Genomic DNA, 24,328 nt, shown 5'->3' on the forward strand with positions numbered 1-24,328 from the left:
AAAACAAAAGATAAAGCTGCATCTTTTTTTTAATCCAAAGGAGTCTGAAATTTCATATACATCCAGAATTTTCCTGCGGCCTCTGCCAAATTAAAGGTAAGGGGATTTACTGTGCCCACACTTCACTGCAGTATTTATCTGCGCTTCTGTAACATGTTTCATTACTTCAAAGTTCTTTCCAAATATTAATGTGTCAGTGTTGTACATTTAGCTAGACATGAGTGAAGCCAGGGGGTGGTTACTGAAATCTCTCTGTGCCTCAGTTTCTTTACCTTTGCCTGACGTACCCAAGTTGACAGAATATGAGAATCGTGATGTCCTACAAATACATCACCTCTTCAAGGCAGACACTGAAGGTAAGAACCATTAGCAGGAAAAAACAGAACAAAACCAAATCAAAGCCCCAGACCCTTTTGATGTGTATAGGTGTTACGCTCCATTGCAGTTTTCTTTTCTGAAAGGCAGTGAATGCAATAGAATGTTCTCAGCTGAAACCCTATTTATTTTATTTTTATTATTCATTTTTCAAATATTTTCTTACGGTTTCTTTCACAAGCAGGCTGTGTTTCATTGTGGCCCGTTAAAAGCATCCATCTTTTTAAAAGCCGGAGCACTCTGTTAAGGCCTACTGTGTAAGCGACATCTTTCGCTTCTGTGTTTTTACCAAGTTGCTCCACCACTCAGTTTCTCTGCTCCAGATGTGACAGCCAGAACTGACCTTACATTTCGCAGGGCTCTAAACTGCTGGCACTAAAGATCAGGATTTGAATAACCAACACTCCAGCCCTGCTGCCAGAAGGGCAATCTGACACTGAGCTTCTACTAGAGGAGGCGATATGAAAGAGATCTGGGAACAGAAGCGGTATTAATGGACAACAGACTGCAGATGAGTAGTGCTACACTGCTTCTGCTGAAGTATAGCATACCCATAGATTAACTGTAATTTAAAGCAGCAGTATAAATAATTTCATTATACAAATAGTTTCATTCATTCCAAAATATGTAGTGTGCGTTGGGCACGGTGAAGAGAAAAATTGCAGTTTTGTGCATGTTCTTACAAAAATGCCTGGGACTGTGTGGGGTAAAAATGGAAAGAAAAAAAAATTACTGCGTGTGATTTAAATAGTGAAAATACTTAGTCAGATGTTGAAATTGAAACTTGCAAATATTCCTGTTGCAGCTAATGGGACAGTTCACAGACCTTAATTCAGCTTATCAATATATATTAGCAGAACTGTAGCTCCACAGAAGCAACAGAAGGAGGGGATCCATCCACCAGAATGATTTACTTCAATATTTTTATCTATTTTAGCTTGTTTCTCCTGAGAATGTAAATATTTTTTTCCCAAAGAAGAAACCTGAAAGGTGCATAATGATTTCACTAAATTCACGTTAACTATACGGGGTAAATTAAGCAGAAAACATAAAGGCCAAACACTGTACACAGTAATTAAGCTCAATATTACAGGGCTGTACTGTAATAATTACAGCCAGCACTGCATACACACTCTGATAATTCACTTAAATTGCCTTCAGAACATGCCAAGAAAATCTCCTTTACACAGACAGGAAAAAAAAAAAAAAGAAAAAAGAAAAAAAAAAAACAGAAAGAAAAGCAAATTTGTACTTTTCATGTTGAAAACTATCATTTTTCCTTTCCCTATCTTGTCTATTCTGGAAAAAAAAAACACCACCACACCTAAATATAAATAGAGCATTTACTGTTGTCTTTCTACTAAAGCTTTTAAATTTAAGGAATAATAGATGCCTGTCTAGACAACCCTAAAATTGTTTTAGTTACTGATGTATGGATGACTGATAAATGTCATCTTTTCTGCCTGCAGTGCATTTTGCATCCAGTCTAGTGACATTTGTCTATAGCTGACCTGAGTCTGCATTTTTCATTTGCATTAAGCATTTAAATTTTACAACTCTGGAGCTTCAGGATTCACTGTTTACTGGAAAATACAATGCCATTTTCTCCTCCCCCTCCACCCCAAAGGAGAGATGCTTTCTTTGCCTGTCACGTGGCCATTTTTAATTAAACCAGCAGGGAAGATTCTAATCAGACAAAGGCAATGGAATTTGCTTCATACCTTTCCAAGTGAAATAATTATTAATTCCCTAATTTCACATTTCTCATACAGATAAAATGAAATATGTAGCATGGGCAGTGAAAGGACATTTTTATTTAAATATGGACAGGGTTTTTTTAAACAACACAAAAAAAATTAAGTATTTCATAGTAAATGACAAATACATGGAGATGTAAGAAATTAATAGGTACCACTTGCTTTTAAAATATGCTTTATACTGTTAACATCTTTAGACATGGAATTGCAAGTTGGTAGAATTACCTCGTACAGAGATTTCCATTGCAGAACAGATCACTGCATTTTTACACACTTCTACTGAGAAATGTTTGTTGCTGTTACCGCAACCAATACAGATGGTTTCGGTATTATACTGTGTGTGAACCATATTCTCCAAGCCACCATTGCTCAAACCAGACATGATTTTTTCAATACATCACCTCAGAGGACTGAACTCAATCAAAAGTCTTTGCAACCTATAAGCAGTCTGCCTGATTTTAAGCATGGTTTGTTTTCTAAAGACCATGCAAATATGGGATTGCAGCAAGCTTTCGCTGTTCACAGTTTGTGCAGGCTTTTAAGCTTTGGGCATCTTAAAAAGTCACCAAAAAATAATTCCACAGAAATTACTGTTTGTTGTTAACATTCTTGGTGACAAAACTAGAACCATTTTCATTATATACATTCAATATCATTTTTTCATTGCAGGTTTTTCCTACCAGTATTTTTAGAAGAGTTACCAAGGTAAAAGCTGGAGGAACTGCTTTGCTTTTTTGGTTGTTGAACTAACTACAGAATGGCTTTGGTGGAAGTAGGGAAGACCTAAAGCACATGTCTATCTACCTACATGAATAGCGTCATTAAGGCACATAGATTTGCATACTTTCCATTAAGGGTGCACACAAGTAGTCCACAACAGGCTTTTTGTTCTACTAATAAAGCTATATCAGGGTATCTGCCCTACTGCAAAACCCTCAGGCAAACATTTTCCCCCCTGACTGGTACCAGCACAGTTCATCACAGCTTTGGGGAAGTCTCACTCCTACATACCATTTTCTTTGACAGAATTATAAAAAGATTTCTCTTTGGTGTAAGCCTATCAGGACTTTTCAGCTAATACAAGGAAAAGCAACTATTTCTTCTGTGCCTGCCTGCCTTTGGCAGAAATGCATCAATGCAAGACAGAAGCAGGCGCTTGTACAAACAGATGTGTTAGCAAAATCTCACCCTGCCTGGTAGAAGATCCCTCTAATTCCCTTGATATAGGCAAATTTTGTCTTGGCCATTTTTTGCCAAGCCATACCTTCTTTGCTTTCCATTCTACAGAGCTGGCTTTAGTATTTTCACCTCTCCAGCACAAACCAGCATAGAACACCATCAACCACCAAGCACCCCTAGCAGTCACAGCTATAGTGGGAAGAGTTTGGGGCGTCTATTTCTCTACTAACCACTGCTGCTAAAAATACAGCTAGACCCTAGAAACAGACCAAACTGCAAATGATTGCTGTACACTTTTAACAAGCATAGAGGGTACAATTTTTAAATGGGACTTTTTACCATTTCTGGTTAAGTCGTCCCCCCTAAAAAAAAAAAAAAAAAGAAAAAAAGAAAGAAAAAAGAAAGAAAAGGTTCTTTTGACATAAGCTCAAGAAAGCATATGCTCTGAGCTCAGAGGAAGTTGTAGCAAAGGGAAAATAATTAACTTTCATCTTGTATATAAATCAGTGCAACAGATGTAAAAGTAGGTGTACATTTGGAACCTAGTGACCCAGAACACCAGCATCAAACCTTTGCTTTCTCTCCTCTCCAGTATGACTCCATCCCATAGTTTTTGCTCACAAGGCACAGAAGACTGAGTAGTTTTGGGTTTTTGCAAGTTTCACTGAGAGAAACATTTCTGCCTTGTCTTCTAATGCATCTCCTTTCCTCATAGGAAGTGAGGAATGGTGTCATCACGGGACAACATCCAGTGTTCAGGCAATCTAGGCCACCTGGTCTTCTTAAATGCAGGGATCAGGTATTGCCAGACCTGAAGGAAAAAAACAGCCAATAACACAAAATCACTCTAGGATTGGCCTAAGTAGTCTCCCATTAACATTCAGCAGCAGTGCGATAGCAAAGAAGAGAAAAAAAAAACACCCCACAGATACATGAGAAGGAGAAGAGATAAAATAAGTCCTGAATGAAGAAAAATGTTTCATTTCTTAGCTGTGGATTAAGAGGAGGAAGGGGGCTCTGAAATGGCCTGAAGCTCTTTGCTTATATGAATATCCTTCCAGTGATCTGAACCAACATCAGATGGGAGCACAGAGCTACTCTTCATCTGTTTTCAGCACTGTGGCTCCTATGCAAACTTAGGGAGATACCAAGTGCAAATTTGTGTGAAAAAGCTTGTTATCAAAGGCTAGGAACAGAATTTATTTCAACATTTCATGCTGAAACTTTAAATTCAATGCTGGGAAGCACACTAGAGATTTGCAGGCTTCTCAGGAGTGAAGCTCTCTTACAAGAGGTTACATGTACTATACATCAGGGTCCCAATCTTGCAGTTAAGCTTCTGTGAGCAACCCTTTGCAGTCCATCCCAACTTCATGAAGGGAGAGAGAAAAATGAACAGCACAGCAAGATAAGTTCAAGCACTGAGTTGGTTTCTAAAGCAGAAGGTCTGTATAAAAAAAAATAATAAAAATAAATAGTTGTAAATGTATATATAATTTAATATTTTAGATAACTGTCTATATATGCATACATATTGTAGTCAACAGAAAATCAGAAAAGCTCTTACAAGCCTTCATTTATTTTCTTTCATTTGGAAGGTCTTCTGAAAATCTTATTTCCTTTTTAAAGGACTAAGCAGGCATTTTTCTCTGAAAGTCTCATACAATCTACATTGCAAACTAAACCACTTTAATTTGCAAAAAACTGAAAATTGTCTTCCTGTGACATAAACAATTCTCTCTTCGTAAGAGCAGACCCTTATCAGAAGACAGGTTTTAGGATCCAGCTTGTACTTGATGGAGAAAATTCCTTAGAGAACTGTTGTGTTAAAATGAAAGTGAAAGCACCTGTATTGCTTTAAGGATCTGGTTTTATATCATTGACACAGGCTGAAAATCATTCTTCTGAAACTCCTCGTATTACAACAGTACAAAACTGGTCTGAATTTGACCATTCAAGATTTTTTAGAAGAGATGGAATAAACGTGTGTCCTCCTACAGAGTGGAAGATTATTCTGTTTCTTGGGGGGAGGGGGGGGTGTTGTTGTTCTGACTGCTGAAGGAGACAGTTATTAGGACTGTCCTTTATAAATTTCTCTGTTTATCATTTTTATTTTTTTATTTGTCTATTTTTAAGCTATCCTTCTATCTCACTCACCTTTATAATAACAATAGGATTTGCTTGACACGTACAGGGAGATTCTTCATTAATTTCTGCATACCATTCATCCTTTTATGTATATATTGTGGCATTTAAATACAGAAATAATGCCATGCTATACTGGAGAAGATTGCACCCACCAAATACTTGCCTGGGAGAGACAGGAGGCTAGATAGATGGAAGTTTGGAAATGACATTAAAAGAAGGACAGGTTGCAAATTGCTTGACCAATAAAGTAGAGTGATGGAGGGAAGAACTGAAAAAGTATATATCCTATAGGGATAAGGAGGAATATGGGTCAGTGATGAGAATTCAATTGCCATAATAAAAGAGATGGAAATGAAAAAGCACAACTTTCATGCAGGGGCAATAATTGCCTTTGCATCCAATGGCTAGTGCTCAAAAATTAAAAACAAAGCTATAAAAGCAGAAAAATAGCATGAAAAATAATAACGAACAGTTGGGTCCCACTGAGTGTGACTGCTCTCTCTGTGCCCATTCTCCCTCTGCAAATATCTGCCTGTGCCCAAACACATTTCTGGAGCTGGTCCACACAGTTTTTATAACCTGCTGCAAACAGCACTAATATTTAGAGACATCTGCACTCAACTGTTGCTTATATTCAGGGATCTTCAAGGGCTGTGGAAATGATAGGGATTAGATGTTTTCTGCTGGCAGATGGGGAAACTGAGACCTATATAAAGCAGTGTTTGCACATGGTCCCATGGGCGCTCAGTGGCAAGGAGGAAAAGCTGCTGCAGGAGCGTCCTTAACAGCCTGTCTGTAGTGATCAGCCAAGTCCCTCTCAACACATGTGAAGCTTGTGAGAGGATTTTCTGCCATGAGATAGAAAGTAGGTGCAACAGAGCTGCCTGGGGAAGGAGGCACAGTGCCCCTTGGCTCTGGTGGGCAAAGGGCTGCCCCTGCAAGCTGTGGGATTTTGCAGAATCCCTATCTATGGCTGTGTGATCACCTTCCCTTGTTTGACCCGTGTTAGATCTGTCCTTCAGCAAGGCTCTCATGTAGCGCGGTCTCTACAGCCAAAGCAGTGAAAATGTGAGACCTGTGGCTAGAAACGCAACTTAGCTCTGTATCTTTTCACTCCTAGCTCCAGACACTGTTCTTTTCTCCCAGATAAATTCCTATGCATCCCCCATTCTCAGCTGCATGACTGTAACACATCTCTGTCTTCATGAGTGCGTCTTTCTTGCCATCGTATGAATCAGATGTATAAAACATGAGTCTTCCGTCTCAGCATGGGAGACTGTTGGTACAGACTCCATTACAATACAACATCAGTTGCAACCCTTTTCATGTTCATCATATCAAATTCAGACCTTCGTAACATCCTGACATGCCTGTTTTGTGAGCTGAAATTACCTGAGCATAGGTTCTTCCTAATACGAAATTACTTAGGCTGTAAAATGTAAAAGTTTCCCGACTATTTTCACATGTTAGCAGAAAGACACATAAACACAAAAAAAAGTCCTGTAAATCTAAATGTCAAAGAGATTGAAAAACAAAATAATTCTCAATAAAAGCTGAATTTTGCCCTAAGTGCAAAACAGTTTATAGATTAGTCCTCAGACTTCACATTTGAAAAAAAAAAAAAAAGTGTTTGTTAGCCTTTTAAAATTGTGAATTGGTCCTATCTGGGAGTGGGGGGAGGGCGCTGCACACATTTAAAGAACTTATAATGCATAAAATTTTCACACTAATGAATTTTCCATGTTACGTTATAAAAGATGATGAAGGATGCTTTATCATATAAAAGATGATAAAGGATACTACACTGAATGAGATTCACTAATCTCATGTGAGATCACAACAGTCATTTTTTCGTTACTATAAATCTCCTTTCCAAAGGATGTAGTTAGGGCTTCCACAAAGTTTTAAGATGGAATTTTTAAACTAGTGACTTTCGTGTTCCCAATTTCAAAGAACTTGAAGAGGTGAAAGAAAGTATTTAAAGAAATTGAAGTTCTTAAAAGGTTGTTTGGAGGTTTTGTGCAGGTCAGTCAGGGAAAAGGTATTAAATTGTTTTCTTAGGCTAATTCTCAGTTGTCTTTTACCTCTTATTGTCAAATGTGCTTCATCACAAAAACCAAGAGTCATATAAAGTGAGCTGGAAAATATTTACAATAATTTTGCACTGGTATACACAGATAAATGAAGTTCAGTACAGCAGGGAACCAGTCTCCTATCTCTATCTGCAAGAGCCCCTAGCAAGGTGTGCATAGCACGAAACTTCTGTTTATTTTGGACACGCTGTAAAAAGCAAGGACAAAAGTCAAGTGGCTCTAGTCAGCCAGAAAATGGGATTGCCTGTTAAAACTATTTTTATTTTTTTTGCATTATTGCTTCCACAGTCCTTTGTTTCCTATTTGAAACAAATCAGTAGCATCTGCCTATGGCTTTAATTTGTACTTGAACTGTTTCTGCCTGCTAGTAGCACATTCATTCTGGCTTGTAGCAGTCCAGAAAACCTAAAAGCCTAATTACAGGTGATTTCAAAATCCCTCATTATATTATATTATATCTCCATATTACTTTCATCACCAATACATGCTCAGTTCTGTTGTGTTGGAGAGGTTTTATTTCTGATGAAGTTTTTGTGTGATAATACCAGTCTTGTTCCTCTCCCCTTGGTTTAACAGGACAGTCAAGGAGCTCTACTTTCACTTCTTCAGAACAAGGGAAAATCAAGTTGCTTTCTCACAGCAAATGAGGATATGTTAGTGCCATGGCAGTAAAGTAAGTCGGAAGCTTTACACCGGCTCCAGAAGGGTCTGGATGCCAGATCTTAACCAATCTGCCTTTTACCTCTGTCTAGGTTCTAAAATATCGTTGACAGCATTGCATGGTAACTAGCAAAGCCCTCAAGTAGCATTTAAAAGAAGTAAGATTTGATTATATTTTGTTCAGTGAGAACTATGCAGCCTTCTTACAACTCAAATACGAGTTAATGTCACTTCACGGAAAAGGAAGGAAACCAGATCATTCGAATTACAGGATTGTTGATGGATTAATTTGTGACAGAAGAAAGTGAAAGTGAGGTGGTGACAAGGGGATTAGTTAACAAGATGCAGTAAGAATGCTAGGAGAGCTGCTCTTGCTTTACAAATACACTATACTTTTTGAAGATATTGCTAGCATGACAGATAAAGGGAATGTAGCTGTGTTATGTATTTAAATTTTCCAAAGGCTTTTGAAAATATACTGCACAAAAGGCTTATTTTGAAAATAAAAGCCCATGTGATGAAGAGGAAGCCACAAAATGAATTACGTGTAAGAAGAAAGGAGGGGAAGGAAAGGAATAATGAATATAATACACTTAAAATGGAAGGTATTCTCCTGAGAAGTATCACAGAGCTTTGCAGGCTTAAACCAGGACACCTGCACCTCGTTATTTAACCTATGTAATGCTTTGCTTATAGACTCTTATTTGACCAAATTGATGAAAATACTTTATGGGAATACTGATGTAAAAATATTTGTTTACCTTATTTATACTATTCATACTATTTTTAAAGTATGAAGCTTCTTCCTTGATATCACTAAGATGGAAGAAGGGGTTAGGAATAGCCTTACCATTACAAAACTCACATATTATGGGCTTAATTGTTACAGAAATCCTTTCCCTCTTCAGACATGGAAATTACTTTTCTGTAGTACATCTGTTACAGATCATCTTAAATTGAACACCTGGAACCTCTAGAAAAGAAGTGCCTAGTGGAGTCCGTAACCTAGAGGTGTTGCACTTATTTAGTTTCTCATTTCAGCTTTTGTGAATCACTGGCTCACTGGCTTCATGCACTATTGTGTTATTAGATATCCATGCACAGAATTTACATAGTCTCACTAACCTTGTTCCTGCAATTTTATAATTACACTTGTAGGATGTGTGAAGCACCAATATCCCCTTTATAGGGACAAGGAAAGAGAGAGAGAAACTTAAAGGGTTGGCCCCTTAAAAGTAACAACACAAAGTATTGCAAAATTTAAGCCATCACCTAATGGAATCTTCAGTCATTAACCCTCCATGAGGCTCATGAACCTAAACCTGTTTTCCCTTTTGCAAAGAAACTATCAGAAAGAGCGTAAGCTGAAGTCTAAAGCACTCACACAGAGGTAGGTGATCTGCATTCATGTTCTGGCTCTGCCAGATCTAGACCAAAAATTTTCAACATAGTTCTGGCAGTTTCCATGTAAGTACCTTAAAAGTAAAATACTTAGCTTTCTGGTGAAGTGTAAGTTTATCTCACTGGAGTTAATCTCTCCTTTATAAATTATTTAGTATGAAAAAAGGGAGTGTCTCTTTAAACCAGTATTTTTCTTCTATCACACGGAAGGTCTTGTGTTAGTTCACTGTCATGAAAAAGAGCAAAACAGGGATCAAAATCCAGTTTTCCCATCCCCAAGGGAAGTGATCTTTGCACTTAGTCACTCTTGTGTTGGACATAAAAGTAAAAAATATTGTTCAAGAAATACCTATTTCAGATGCCTGCTTCATTAGCTCTAATTCTAAGCAATGTGTCTGATCTTGGCAAGCGTTAGTTCTTATGCACCTCTGTGCATATCCTCCGACATGTCCTTGGACAATGGTATTGAGGATGGTACCTAAGAACTATTTAATGCTTAGTTTGAGGAACCCAAGAACTGCTGGGGACAAGACATTTGCTAAACGACACACAGAGGAAAAAATGGAGAAACTGAACCTGTTAGTCCAAGTCTATAGCCTACATATGAGATGTGCTAAAATGGAAAAAGGAAGAGCATGTTGTGGCATACTCTTTGATTGGTCACAATGCAGTTTGTCTCCTGCCACCTCAACATTTTGGTGTTCTACCATCTTTTCACATTTGCTAAGTAATTTTACATCCTTCATAGCCATAGTTTTGAAGAAAATGCTGTAATTTGCTGAACAACATAGTTAAGTTGTTTTAGCGGTGGTACTTGAAGAGGACATTTCAGAGGCCATTGAATTAGGTTTAGCATTGTTTCCTAAGTAGGCTGGAACTTCCAACCTGAATGCCGTCTTCTCCTTCCAAGCCATGTTGCTGTGTGTGAGATCAGAAGAAGGGATTAAATTCTCTGGGGCCTGATCCAATAGAAAAATTCCACAGACTTGAACAAAGCTGGGGCAGACATTAAATAAATAAGAAAAAAATCCCACTGTCAAGGCTGTTCTTACCAGCCCAGTTCAGGTTAAATCATCCTACACATACTCAAATTTAAACTCCTGGTTAATTCTTCTCAAATCAAACACTGTATGCAGATACGAAGAAATTTCTTGCAAGGAAAGTTACACTTACAGTAAATTTTGAATATGTCCAATATTAAGATTTACTGCTTGCTTAGGGCATCTGGACTTCAGTTCTTCTCCAACATGAATCATATAACCTCTTTTTTGTTGATATCCAGGGATCTGTAAAATCCTTTGGAGGACAGGAAATTATGGAAGTAATTTGGCTCGGAAATTATGGAAGTACTTTCGCTCAGAAACTATGAAGAGAGAATTTACTATAAGGCATTATATATATGATTTATGTATAATGTCAAATGGATTGTGCTTGGTTTAATGAAGTCTATAGTGCTCATCAGCATGATTTGAAGAATAGTCACACCCTCACTGCAAACTAAAGATGGCAAACATTGTTGACTATTACTTCTGCCTAGAAATTCAGAAGGAACAAAACCACCAAGACTCAAAATCTAACTAGCAGAAAAACAAACCTCAGGCTGGGTATCTGTTGAATAGCACATTTTATTTTGATTATTTCCATGTCTTTCTCTCCTTTCCAGCTTGAGAAAGACTCGAGGTGGCATGATTTCCATGAACCTATTCTACTGTGCTCTGAGGACAGGTTCAGAAGTTCAGTAGCACAGACTTTGCATAGGTCTCCAGAAATCCACAGAGGGGAAGACTGAAAGCTTGTGTGAAGGCAGAGCATACCCTCAGTGGAAAAACTGGCAGGAAACTATCCACCCATAGGCTTTCCCATTAAAGTCTCATTAATGAAAGAATAAAACAAAAAGCAGGTGTTGGTTGTGGAGTGTATTTTCCCATTCTGTGTTGCTCACTCTGCATTTGATGCTCTCGGCCATGACATGCATTTCAATTGCTTGTTACAGTCCGCTGGCATCTTAGGAAAGAGAACCCAAACACAGGCCTATCAAAGCTGTTTTGTAACAACATGCAAATGTGCACTACAAGGCAGAAGGTGTATCAATTTCCTCAGCTTTTATTTTGGAGTGTGGGTAGTATACTAGATACAGAATGGCTTTGTTATTAGGGAAAACGTTAATTACTGAATAGCAATAGAAATAGAATTAGCTAATTTTCACATCGGTATAGATGCAAAATTGTTGATGCTGGCTTATTGCTACAGGGAGGTGTTAGCTGTCAGATCCTATTGATTTCAGCTTAGATGTCTTAATTAGTCAATCCTATTGATTTTGATGAGGATGTCATGAAAAGTAATTACTCTACAACCAGAATAGTCATTTTTCTATTTTAACATCTCTTCTCCTTCAAAAAGCAGTACTTCTAAATTGCTAATGGCACTAACACCAAGGCAGCAGCCAGATATTTGGTTTAAGAATCAAACTAGACTCCTAAGACCACTTATCGTTTTGACAGTTTTTGAAACAGACCACCAGAGCTACACTCAAAACTGTCAAAAAAAGAGTTGTGTTTCAATACTGCTTCTTCCCCAAGGCCTGATTACAGTTTGGTATTCTTAACTTATTGAATTTTCCCTCAAGTAGTCTTTGTGCCTGAAAATTGTTGAGCTGTTCCATCATATTAGCAAGAAGTGCTTGTTCTAGTATAGTATGGCAAGGACAACAAAGCTCAACCATTGCTATGTCACTTCATTCATTTTTCACCTCTTTTCATTTTTCTATTTCATCTCTGACAAGATCTTCACTATGTTTTTGTATGATCAAAGCCCGGAAAGTTAGGTTTTGGTGCAATGAATATGGATCAAAGAATCTTTTTATCTAAAAATCTTGCATTTGGTTAAAATCAATATACATATTTTATAAAACATTTCAGTTTAGTCTCCAGTGCTGTTTGGGTCATTCTTTAATTTAAAATTAATAACTTTTCACAGATAGAAGAGCTCAAGTAAAAGTATTAACTCTTGGAAAATATACTAACCACTTTTGAATGTGAGTATATTCATACAAACCCTAAGAAAAGTTCTCCAGAACTAGGACAGCAGAACACATTTCTTCTGCTGCTCTTATTTAAATAACACAAAAAGGGAAATAAAAATAAAATAAATAAATAAAACAATAAAGCAAGCAACTCTTTATGAAAGGTATCAAAGATTGCTAGGATTTAATGTGCAGAAGTAGAGCACAAGATTTTGACCACACAGTGGTCCTATGTAACTCTGACAGCCTTTGCAAGCAAGGTTAACACATCTTTTCAGTTTTTCTTTTTTACTGAGCCTGCCCCAAAATATTCCAGTTAAGGCTGGTTGTATATCAGTAGCTTTCCAATGTGAATACCAAAAACAGGTCCTGAGTTTTAGGCGTTGGGTAGATCATATTTTAGGAGTTAGGAATACTAGTTTTAGAAGAACTGCATAGAGGTTATGAATTTATATTACAAACAAAAAGCAGCAGCCTGATGTCATGAGGTTTGATGACAAACAATGGAATCCAGTTTAGGAGGAAAGTTCAGACTTAAAAAGGCAAAGTTCCATACTTCCTTGCCCATTCCTAAATCACTTTTCCCCCTCAGAGATTAGGGAAAGTAAAACAGAATATAAAATGGGCACACAAGAACAAGAGAAATCTTTTTCTCTGCCTAGCCATGAAGATCCTTGGTTGTCACATGATCAGTCCTTGGAGCCTCATTGAAATAAAACCCCGTCCCTTCTGATTAGTCCAGAAGTAGCAATGATAAGCTGCAAGGCTGCTTCATGCACTCTTCTTGAAGTGTTACATGTTTGTTTTGAGAAATAAGAGGTGAAACAGTCTATAAGGAGATTCCCTGTAGCTCATATCAAGGGCGTTGTGATCTTGTGAACATGCCTCACTTACAAAGAAAAATAATATCATTTTTCAGATAATTTGTACAGAAGAAGAATAGTTGATGGTAGTTCATAGTTTCTAACACTGGAAGAAGAAACACTGTATTAAAACCTTCTTCATTAAGCCTAGATTCTGGTACTTTAAGAGAATAATACTTTGTTCACATAGTGGTATTGAAAGCATAACATTCTGGGAATCAGGGATTGTACAATATCTGCAAAGAAAACAAACCATCAGTAAAGCATGTTGGACCAGTTTTATACCAACAGTAAATGTCTGACTATGTAAACCTATGACAAATCTATTATAATTAATACTAGCTTATCACCAAACTGAAACTGATTTCCTAGACTATAAACTTTTGTAAATTCACTGTTCAGGCATGATTCATTTCAGTGTTTCAATGTGATGTGTTATGTAACTGCGTTACTATTTTATTTTATTATAAAATCAAAAATTTCCTGGCATGGCATATTCTACTTGCTTTAATATATATTTTTCCCTCTTGGAATCAGGTGGCTTTTGTTTTTCAGACCTTCCGAGCACCTGCTGCTTTAATCAGGATGGGCAGGACTGGTGCCAGAAGTACCAGTACCTCATTATCTTATTATCTCAGAAGATCAGGAAGAAACCAAACAACCCAAAAAAATCCTCCCCAAACTTGAGAATACCTAGGAATCTGGTTCTGACAGAAATCTACAGGAACTGCTTTTGTTCAGGATTTTACATTTGAATAGTCTGTAAGTTGATTTTGTGACACTGTTTCTGAAAGTGATGTTTTGAATTCTGCTATATTTTTACTCTATTTCTGATTCAGCTTTTTCTTCCTTGGGAGGTTAAATCTTCCCTTTTCTCTTTGTGCCTTAAATGTTCAGATTTCTTCCTAAAGTCTAAGTTGTGGAAACGGGCCATGAAGTTCAATGATATAATAAAGACTTTCGCAGTGAGCTTTGTGGCTACCATTTTAATATTCTTTATATCTATTTTTTATTCAGGTGCACAAGTATAATATGGTCACTTAGATATTTACAGATACTGTGACTACCGTATTTATAGTGTGCAAGATCTAATAAACAATAGAGAAGTTTTTGCGCTTTAACATACCCTCCTGAATATCAAGAGTATTGTTTTCTATCTTTGTCTACAATGAACAGTGTTACACAAATGGAAGATTTCTTCTTGCAAAACAACTAGGCCAGAAACAGCTTTCTGTTTATTACCTCCTGAGTTCCTTTAGGATCATCCTCACAAATCTGAGTCTAGTTCAGTGTGTAGATTAGGGTGATAGTCTATAGTGTGCTGAACTTCTATGATTATGAGGGGGAAAAAACAGCGTCTTCAGGTGGTACAGTAAGCTGGAGTTTCCATAGAAAAAAGAAGATACATTTGTCTTATTTTGGATATCTAAGTTTGGGCTTACATCAGATGTAAAATGACACTGGTTTATGGAGGGGCCAGTTTTTTCCTAAAGTTTCTGAAACAGTTGGAATAATTCAATGTTCATTGTATAATTGACAGAGAACCAAGGAGTTGAATCTGCTAAGAATTTCTAAAACATTGTGCCAGTCTTTATGTGTATGACAGCAGATCAATTAATATAAAAAAATATACAAATATAATTCATATGTGTATGCACCATAATCACATACTTTGTTTAAATAAACTCACAAATATACACATTTTAAATAAATAAATGTCTAAAAATGTTGTAACAGAGTCTTTTCTATCAAAAAATATTATTCTGAAGGGTCTGAACATCAATATACATCAGAATTCAATTCTTTCTAGTCATATGAAGTTGGTTTTATTTCTCTTTTAGATTGCTTTTGTCCCACTAAATCGAATTGGAGCTGTGGGTTATTTTGTGTGCTGATGTGTATGAGGGTTATGTGTTAGAAATATGGCTTCGCAATTTCTTATTCATCTCCTATACAAATCTCTAGTCTGTGGAGTTCTTATGAAACATTTGGGTTGTAACCTAAAAAATTAGGTTATTAATATCCATCTGACACCTTTTCATGAATAAGTCAAAGATCAAAAGCAGCAAATTTTAAAATCTCCATTTTGTCTTTTGTCAGAAAAAAAACTATGAAAAATAGAGACTGTCAAAGGTGACACTGTGCTAATGAGCAAAGTCAGTGACAAAATACTGTAGAACTGGAGGCAGGGGCTGTATCCTTCCTGCAGGTCCTGGACTTCCCTAATTATTGCAATTGCATGCAATTTTTAGGAATATATTGAATAAAGTTTGAAGTAGGAAGACTGTGCCTTACATTAGGACTCATGGGTGCTGGGCTCCAGCATGGTCCAACACTCTGTGGCCACTGTACTGCCACAACCCGCCCCCCAGGCTGTGGGACCCCTCATAGCTTCTGGCCAGCAAGGCAGGCTACTAAGGAGCATGTAGAGATGAAAAGTGGCCATCACATAGAGGTGAGATGGGAGACAAACACGTTTACAGAAAAATACCCTGCTCTCATGGGAAGTTCCTCTTTTCCCTCAGGGAAAACTTTTTTTTAGTTTTACTACCACAGGTTCCAAAGATAATAATTAGAATTTTCTTCCTTTCTTTTGCTCCCATTTTCACATCACCAAGAAACATAAGCAGTGCTTTCTTACTTGTCCGTTTAACTGTGCTGAAATTCACTTGTTCATTCCTATTTCTCTTCTCTTAAAGGAAGACTATTTTTTACCTTCACCCTTATAACTTCTGAGTTACTTAATAGACTAAAAAGGTTTTTTGGAAGACCAAATATATTTCTACTTCCCTTTTCCAGTATTTTGTTAGTATGCTCAGGAGAACTGTAGTATATAAAGCTCTGATTCATCAGATCACTTAAGCCCGGGTGTAAATCTTTTTGAAATACACAATTATGTGGGTGTTCTACTGAGTCAGTTCTTCAAGATGTGATTTGCTTTTATAAAAGCGATGTGGGTTATAATAAAATGAAGGGACCATCAAACTAGTTCAAAATTTTGCAGTTAATTTCTGTGGTGGGTTTAGGTTTTTTCTCTGTTTTTTCCCCACTGTGCCTGATAAGATTAATATATCTGCAAGTCTCAATATCATTTTATACAGTTTGTTCAGAAGAAAGATATATATCGTCTCTTTGTCAGCTGTGTAAGATCTAATACAAAGAACAACAGATTCTCTTGGTTATATTTCAGGTATCTGCATGTCAGTACATTAAGCTGATTGACCTCGATGTGTCTATCTTTCAGTTAGTACAATCCTTATTTTGCCTTGATCACCTCTCTGAGCAACACATACAGACTAGGGTCGTGCAGTCTTTTAGCATCTATGGCCAGATGATCTCCTGATCTCTATCCTCTAGAGGAGGAATGAGTAATCTGTGGCCTGTACTGTTGCCCAAGGCATGTCCAGTGCCTGTGAACCCTGGTGGGTCAGATGGACTTATCCACCAGGAGGGAGAGGGACCAAGGACTGAAGCACAGTCTCATGTTGAAACCCGCAGGCTCACACTGAAGTTCATATTGAAGTTGGCAGAATGCATGAAGCAAGACACAGTATTACCCACATCCAGATCTATTGCACTGTTCTTTGAAGGTATGGCTGGAAATAAAAAGGATTCCCAGGCATAAGGAATATGGACAAGGCTGTAAGGCTTAGGAGATTGAGGTTACTGGTACTGACGTGGTATTGGTTTGTCAGTGTACCAGCCCTGGAGACAAACTGGCTCCAGATAACTCCTCCTGATGCATTTGTATTGCCACAAGTGACCGAATCACAGTGATGCTCTGCTTCCACTGAGCACTTGCTCTTTCAGTTTTTTCATGGACAATTTGGCCTCCAATACATGATTTCAGCTGCCCCCACTCCTCTCTACATAAATAAAGGAAGTAAATTTAGGAATTAAAGAAAAAAACCCTCATGTAATTCAAAGCTAAGTCCAAAATTTCTCAGTGTTCATGAAGCTTGAAGTCAGGTCTGGAATATGATTTCTCATATCCAATCAGACCTTTTCTTCAAGGCTAAAAATTGACTTTCCTTTCTGAAGAAAGAGTGGGAGAATATGCCAGGCCATTATGGAAATGCATTTGTAGTTAATCCCTTGTGACCTTCTGTCTAGTTACTTCAACAAGTGTCTCCCCAGTTCTTCTGGACACTCACTAGATGACACTGCAGCCATCTCCCTGCAACCTGATGTTTATAGAAGGCCAGTTTAGCTGTACCACACTGTATCACTGTTTGGGGCATCAATACAAACCTGTGCTCTGGGAGAAGATGAGTACTGGACAGAAAAGGATCTGTGCCAAACCTTTTGTGGCAGAGATGAATGCTTGTAGAGATGCTCTGCCCAAACATAAATAAGCGTTTTAAGATGCATTAATTAATAAAAAACAACAACAACAAACCCAAACAACCAAAAGATTGGAGGGAAAGAAGGGATTCTTTCAGTCAGTATATACTTACTGGAAATACAAGCCCACTAGTCAACTGAGTATTTGTCAGAATAATTCTGTCAGCAACCCTTTAGATCACCTTTCTGTTCCTTTGTTACCTCATCTTTCAAGTATTCTGGGATTTAGTAAATAGTTATAATGAAAATCACATACTGTTTTCAACTATTTTTTCTATGACTAGCATGAGCTAGGGCATTTGAACAAGTAATTCACTGGGGAGTGTTATTCCCGGTTTGTGCTGGATTCTGGTTTCTGCCCATTTGCATTGGTGCCCTGAAGCATTTTGTAGTTTTGTTGCTTGAAAAAAACAGCTGCAGCACTGTAGTTACTCAATCACTCTCACACAGCAAATTCAATCAGCAGAATTCGTTCTGCAGCCACTTGTTTAATTTTTTTTGTGGTGGTGGTCAATTACACAATGACAATTGTCAGGACACTGGAACAAGGCTCTGTTCCCTAACAGGGAGGTCAAATGATATTTCAGCTGGTAAATAGTAGAAGCTCAATTAGTACATGAATCATTTAAAACCAGATTGAATGCAGCAGTCGATAACATTCTTTTGGGAGTAATCTTGCACTTGCAGAGGGATCTGTCTGCTTAGCAAGATAGCCTCAAGGCTGCTCTAACCTGTGCCCGAGGGCTGGCCCTGCACACAGCAGCCCAGGACAAGGGGAGGACTTAGGTAAGAGCTCCTCTTCCTGTGCATTTCCTCCTTTCCTCCCCAAATCAGACTGTACACTTAGCCATCGTGCCTGGAAATCTGGCCCATGTATCGGCACCATGTTTCCTCATGGAGATCCACAGCCCAGTCAAGCAAAGCAGTGAAGAAGGAGACAGTGTCCTGTTCTGCCTTTTAATTGCTAGCATGGTGCTTAGCACACATGTGAATTCCCACACGGGAGGTATCTGTACTAGGAATGTAAGTAGCCAGTTTACTGCCCACTAGTCAAATTCTCAGTCTTGATTTAGGGGCTCTGCCCTTACCCTGCTTGGGGACATATTTTAAACCATAACCATAGCAGCTGGTAGGCTAAATGATGAGTTCCCTGTGTTGTCCAGTAGTAAATGAAGACAAGAGGTTTCATTCTTGTTCCTCAATGGGTGTTTGCTCAGAGACAAAGTGTCTCCACTCAGGATGCATCCCTCCCTAGCACTGGGTGTTTGAGATAGGTCAGCCCCTTGAGCCAGACAGATTCTGTAGATACAAAATTGGGCTAGGGCTTCCACAAGGGAAAATATATCACTGCTATTATAAAGATCTCAGCTTACTCTTTTCAGTGATTTATATACTGCTAGTGTATAAACCTTTTTGTCCCTATATGAACTGTAAATGGTAGCCACATTTTTTTCAGATATGACAGTCTCATGCAGTAGGTTATTTTTTTCCATTAGTACACATGCCATTAAATCCATTATCCTTTCCAGTTTCTCTGTCAGTGCAATCTATCTCTTTGCTTTGCTACAGTTAATGCCACTATTAATTAATCTTATCCTTAATTCATACCTCTTATATTTTTTTTAAGTAAATGTAGAGCTCGTAATGAGATGGACTGACAGATTTTGAGATCAAAGGCACAGAACCTCACAGATACATGGGCACTCAATTATTGTTTAGGTACCCAACTTCCATTGATTTCAGCAGTAATTCCATGCCAAAATATCTTTGCAGATTGGTACCAAAATTTAGATTTACGTATTAGCTATAGCACAAAGTTCCCATCACTAGATCCATTTTGAGAGGGTCTGTGTCTAAAGGTATTAGAACATAGTGCGGGCTCCCATAGTCCATTCAATCACAGATGTTGCTGCAAGGATGTGATTGTAACTCTATTTGTGAGCATAGCTTTGTGACAGGACAAAACCTTCTACCCAGCTGATGGCTGAGCATTCAGTTCCAACAACATTTCATACGCAGGTGGAAAGAGTTATTCGGTCCCTTCAAAACTTTCACCGAAGTCCAGGGGTAAAAATCCGAATTTTCTACCTCTTATTGATTTTATGTTCAAAATGTTGAAGAGGTGGGGGAGCCTTTGCCATTTATAGAGGATGCTTAGCTCGGTCTGCATCTTGTCTTCTGACAGTGTTTCCTGTGGATAGAAGAGAGCATCCATTCTGCTGAAAGTTGTTTTTTTAAACTACTGTGGCTGAATCAGCAATAGTTTGCATGACAGGCTGCAGCACTGAAGTATTTTCCATCTGGCAGGGTGGCATGCAGTGGCATGCTGCCTACCCCTACACAGCATGCCAGAGTGCACTCATCTTTAAGCTTATAAGCAGCTCCAACAAAGTCAGCCATGAGTCTTAGGCCATGACACTTAAGTGCTCTGTTGGATTGGGTTAGTGTGCTAAGTGTTTTTTCAGATTGTATCTCAAATGTCTTAGCAGCCTAAAGAGCTCTACATCATGCTCTGAAGGCAGGTGCTTATTTGTATACAGTAGGTTACATTAGTAAGCAACACCCAGATACTCTTAATTTCTATATGAGCAAAAATAATAGGACTCCTGCTATCTCTCCTCGAGTTTGCTTACTTATGAAACTCCAAGGTAGGCTTGCTGTGCTCTTTAGCAAATATTTCCTTCCAATAATATTCTAGTGTTTTGTATTGTGTCATAATATTGCACTGTAATATTTTTCATATAAAAAAGCAAAATACCTAATGCATGAATAAGAACCATGCCATTGGAGCAGCAGCTTTAGTGGAGGCTAGGCTATCTTTATGTCACAGAAAAGAAGCAGAAAGTAACTCTCTTCCAGTTACAGGGTGATGTAGCCCTACAGACATGCTGGAGCAGGCGCTCTGCTGTTCCTTTCTTAGATTAGGGGTCATCCGCACCACTTAGCCTCATTACCACGGAGGACACAAGTCACATGGGAATGACCAAGCACTCTCAGTTGTATTCCTCATCATCTGAAATGAAAGAATATTAAAGGAGCTTGACACTCTACTTCAAAGGTCAATAAATAATTCTCAGTGTCTCCATATATAAAGCAAATGACCGTGGACAATAGGCACAGCTTTGTCTCCTGTGCTGAATGTAGTTTAAAACAAAGTGACAGGAAATAATGAGGACTAAATTGGTGAATTGGTTTGTGTGTACTGGGGATCAACCTGTAATACACATTGCACCCAAAATACAGAACTTCAGAGAAGAGCAGCTTTAAAGCGTTGTAGCACACACTCTGACTGCAATACCTCATTTACAGAAATACTGGTATTCCTCATTACTGTCCCATGGTCACAACATAAACTTAAATCAAAATCTTAAGCTACCTTGTAATAAAATTGAGTGGTATTAGAAGATAAACACTGCTGGAAAATGATATTATTAAGGTAAGTAGTAGAGCAAGTGAAATGCATCAGCTAAGAACTGGCCCGAATGTTACATTTTTACTAATACTTCAGCATCAGTATTTATGAATGAAAAAAACTACAAAGAGGCAAGGGATGACTCATGAATTTGTGCTTTTTAAACAAAAGAATGGGATGAAGTAACAGCCAAACACTCCCCGTAACAATCCAGATGGAGATTGCCCAGAGAAAATGAGTGGCAGCATACAGACCTTTATGTCACCATACATCTCCCTGTGACATGAGGAACTACTGTGCAGTCACTAACATGTTCAGGGGTCATAAATAGTAGGTAGTGAGTTCAGCGGCAGTAACAGAAATGACAGGATGCTCTGCACCCTTCTAAATCTGCTGCTGTTCTCTCTTGCCTTTTCTAGTTATTCTAGTAGGTGCTTTTTTTTGCCCCAGGAACCTCAGCCTGAGCTCACAAGAAATGGGGCTAGCCGTGTGCCAACACAAGTGCTACAGGCTTGATGGGTTCAAGGATTCTCAGGCACGGGATTCAATATAAAATTGAAAGCTATAAATAAATAAGGACTCTTACTCTGGCAAAGATACAATTCAGGTGAGAGAGAGGACAGAGCAGTGCAATTAATAGTTATTACACTAAAGAACCTTTATCATCAGTAAATTATACTAGGATTGAAGACAGTAATTTGAGCAAATAATTCCATTCACAGGCTTTAGCTGAAGTAGGTCCCATGAGTCTGTCTAGCGTGCTGGTGAAGGTGCATTCTGGTCTGAGAGTTCCCACTGCTTTGGCTTTTTTGTGGCCTTTTAATGTCTTCATCCACTGCCTCTACTCCCCCCTCACCAGGCAGAACACAAAAATGACATCTGATGTAACATGGTGAATTCCAAGCACTTAAAATCTGAAAAAAAGCACTAAAAAAGCAGAAAAATTGACTTGTATAAAAAGATCAGTAAATGTTTTCAAAATCAAAATAATATTTCTTCTGATTTTTCTGCGTGTAAATTTCATTTTTTAAGGAAGTTCTCCGTTAACCATGCTATCCTGAAGCTTTCTCTGACATGACAAAAGAAAGATTCCTCTTCACATACTCACATAGTTCCAGAAGCTGAGGAAGTGCAAAAGGCAGTAGTGCTGTGCAAAAGGCAAAGGCAACAGTACTGTGTTAGTACCTCTGCTGACTGCCTTTCTGTGCTTATCAAGCCTTCTTGAATCTGTCCTCCCCAACTGGGTGCCCTTTAGTCTAACAACACTATTTTTTAAGGGATTTTTTTCCCACTATTACCTCTATCTTCAAAGTACAAATTTCTCCTTAACAGGTGTTGTCTTCTGTAAGCATGTTTTTTCTGTAACCTGAAAGCTCCAACCGTGCCTTCCTCGTGATCATGGAGATGTGGATTCCTCTTCTGCCCTCCAGAACTCCATCCCTGTTTTCATTTTCAAATTATTTGTTGGTTTATGAGCAGCACCTCAGGCTGTCAATCTCTGAAAAGGCCCAGTGTCACAAGGACGGAATATTTGCCTCTATGTATTTAATCACATGATGCAATTCTAATCAACCTGCAAAAAAAGCTGCATTAAAATAGAGGACAGATCATGCTACAGTTAAATTGTGATTTTGCTCTTGAGATAAAAAATGGATATTAAAGTTCATGTTGCAAAAGAAAAGTGTACTTCACAGTACATAAATATATAAAGTTTGTTATTTTATAATACATCTGTCTGCATATTTTAGAGTATTGTTTCGTTTTATTACATTTCTGATCAAGACTGATGCTCATTAAAAAATTTAACATGACAATGAAAAATTTTATATGGAAAATTCTTGTCCGCTATTACAACTGCTATCTGTTCCACTTTTTGGAAACCACAGCAAATTAGTCTTGGACCATGGTAATCTTAATTACATCTTGGAATAGATGATGTTGGAAATATATTGAATAAACTCTTTTGGTGAGATTGCCTTTGCCTCTTAATTCAAAATCTCTATGTTCATATGCTTACATTATTTAAATTACAAAAGGCAGGCATCTGAATAATGGGATGCTTTGTTGGGCAGTCATATTCATGAAAATTCATTCAGTTGTGAGGAGGGTCAAAAAAACGGGGGGACAACTGCTTACTGATCAAAATGTAACATAAGCTGCACCATTTCATTATAAGTGGCATAGTGCAAAGACTAAAAAAGAAATTTTTATGTGATCTCAGAATTGTGTTTCTATGAATTTGGCATAATTTTAGCTAGATAGCTGTTATAATCCAATCTAGTTAGTTGATTTATTTCAAAAAGGCGGTAAATAGGGGCCATTCTAAAGGGTGACACAAGCACTCTGCAGATCGAGTGGCTGATGTGAAGGTGTCAGATGAGAACATCACCAGCTCCAACGCTTTTTTTTTTTCTCCAAAGTTGTATCAAATTGAAAAGTTGCCTCTTTAGACAACTAAAATCTTGACCAAGTTTTTATCTCCTCTCAGTTGGCCTATGAGAAGTATGAAATAAAGCCTGACTTAACATAATGGATCAGCTGCTACCATGATCATTTTGCAAGGTGACTGACTGCTGGCCTGGCAGCATCAGTTGGGTGCTCGCTGTTTGTAGTGTTCCCAGAGTGGGGGAACTTGCAGAGCTGCTCCAGGAAAAGCGGTCAGGACATGTGCACACATAGTGCAGGTGATACAGCTGGGAGGTTCAGCTGTGCCACATGCAACAAGACACAATGATAAAAGGGGATTGGTGACAGTAAAGCACTACCATGGGCTACAGGAAGGGTCCTGTTTCAAGTGCATGTCATTACTGTGCAGTGATCAGTGATGTGTTTAAATAACACTTAGAGGAAGGGTCCTGGAGCAGTGATGCAGAATGTGCCCAGGCCTCCCTGCATCCCTGCCCAGCAATCACAACAAGCTGTCTGGGGGCACCTGAGGGCATGCTAAACTGGGTGGGATACCTTTCATGAACTGCTCAAGAAAAAATGTAAATAACCAGCTGTTCCAACTTAATCCGATGTTTGCAATGTGCAGGTGACACACTGGATCACAAAGCAAACTATCTTGAGCAAAG

General features: G+C 38.2%; 1 protein-coding gene across 1 annotated transcript in view; it reads right to left on the reverse strand.

Annotated features, from left to right (window-relative positions):
- The window catches only part of HNF4G (hepatocyte nuclear factor 4 gamma), a 44,192-nt gene continuing 19,864 nt past the window's right edge, over positions 1 to 24,328 (reverse strand). Inside the window, exon 9 of the mRNA XM_080381106.1 lies at positions 1 to 24,328. This exon is cut by the window's right edge and continues 5,692 nt beyond it. The gene's annotated coding sequence lies outside the window, so the exon portion shown is untranslated.

The sequence above is a fragment of the Falco punctatus genome (genome assembly GCF_963210335.1).
Source record: "Falco punctatus genome assembly, chromosome: 3".
Lineage (NCBI taxonomy): Eukaryota > Metazoa > Chordata > Aves > Falconiformes > Falconidae > Falco > Falco punctatus.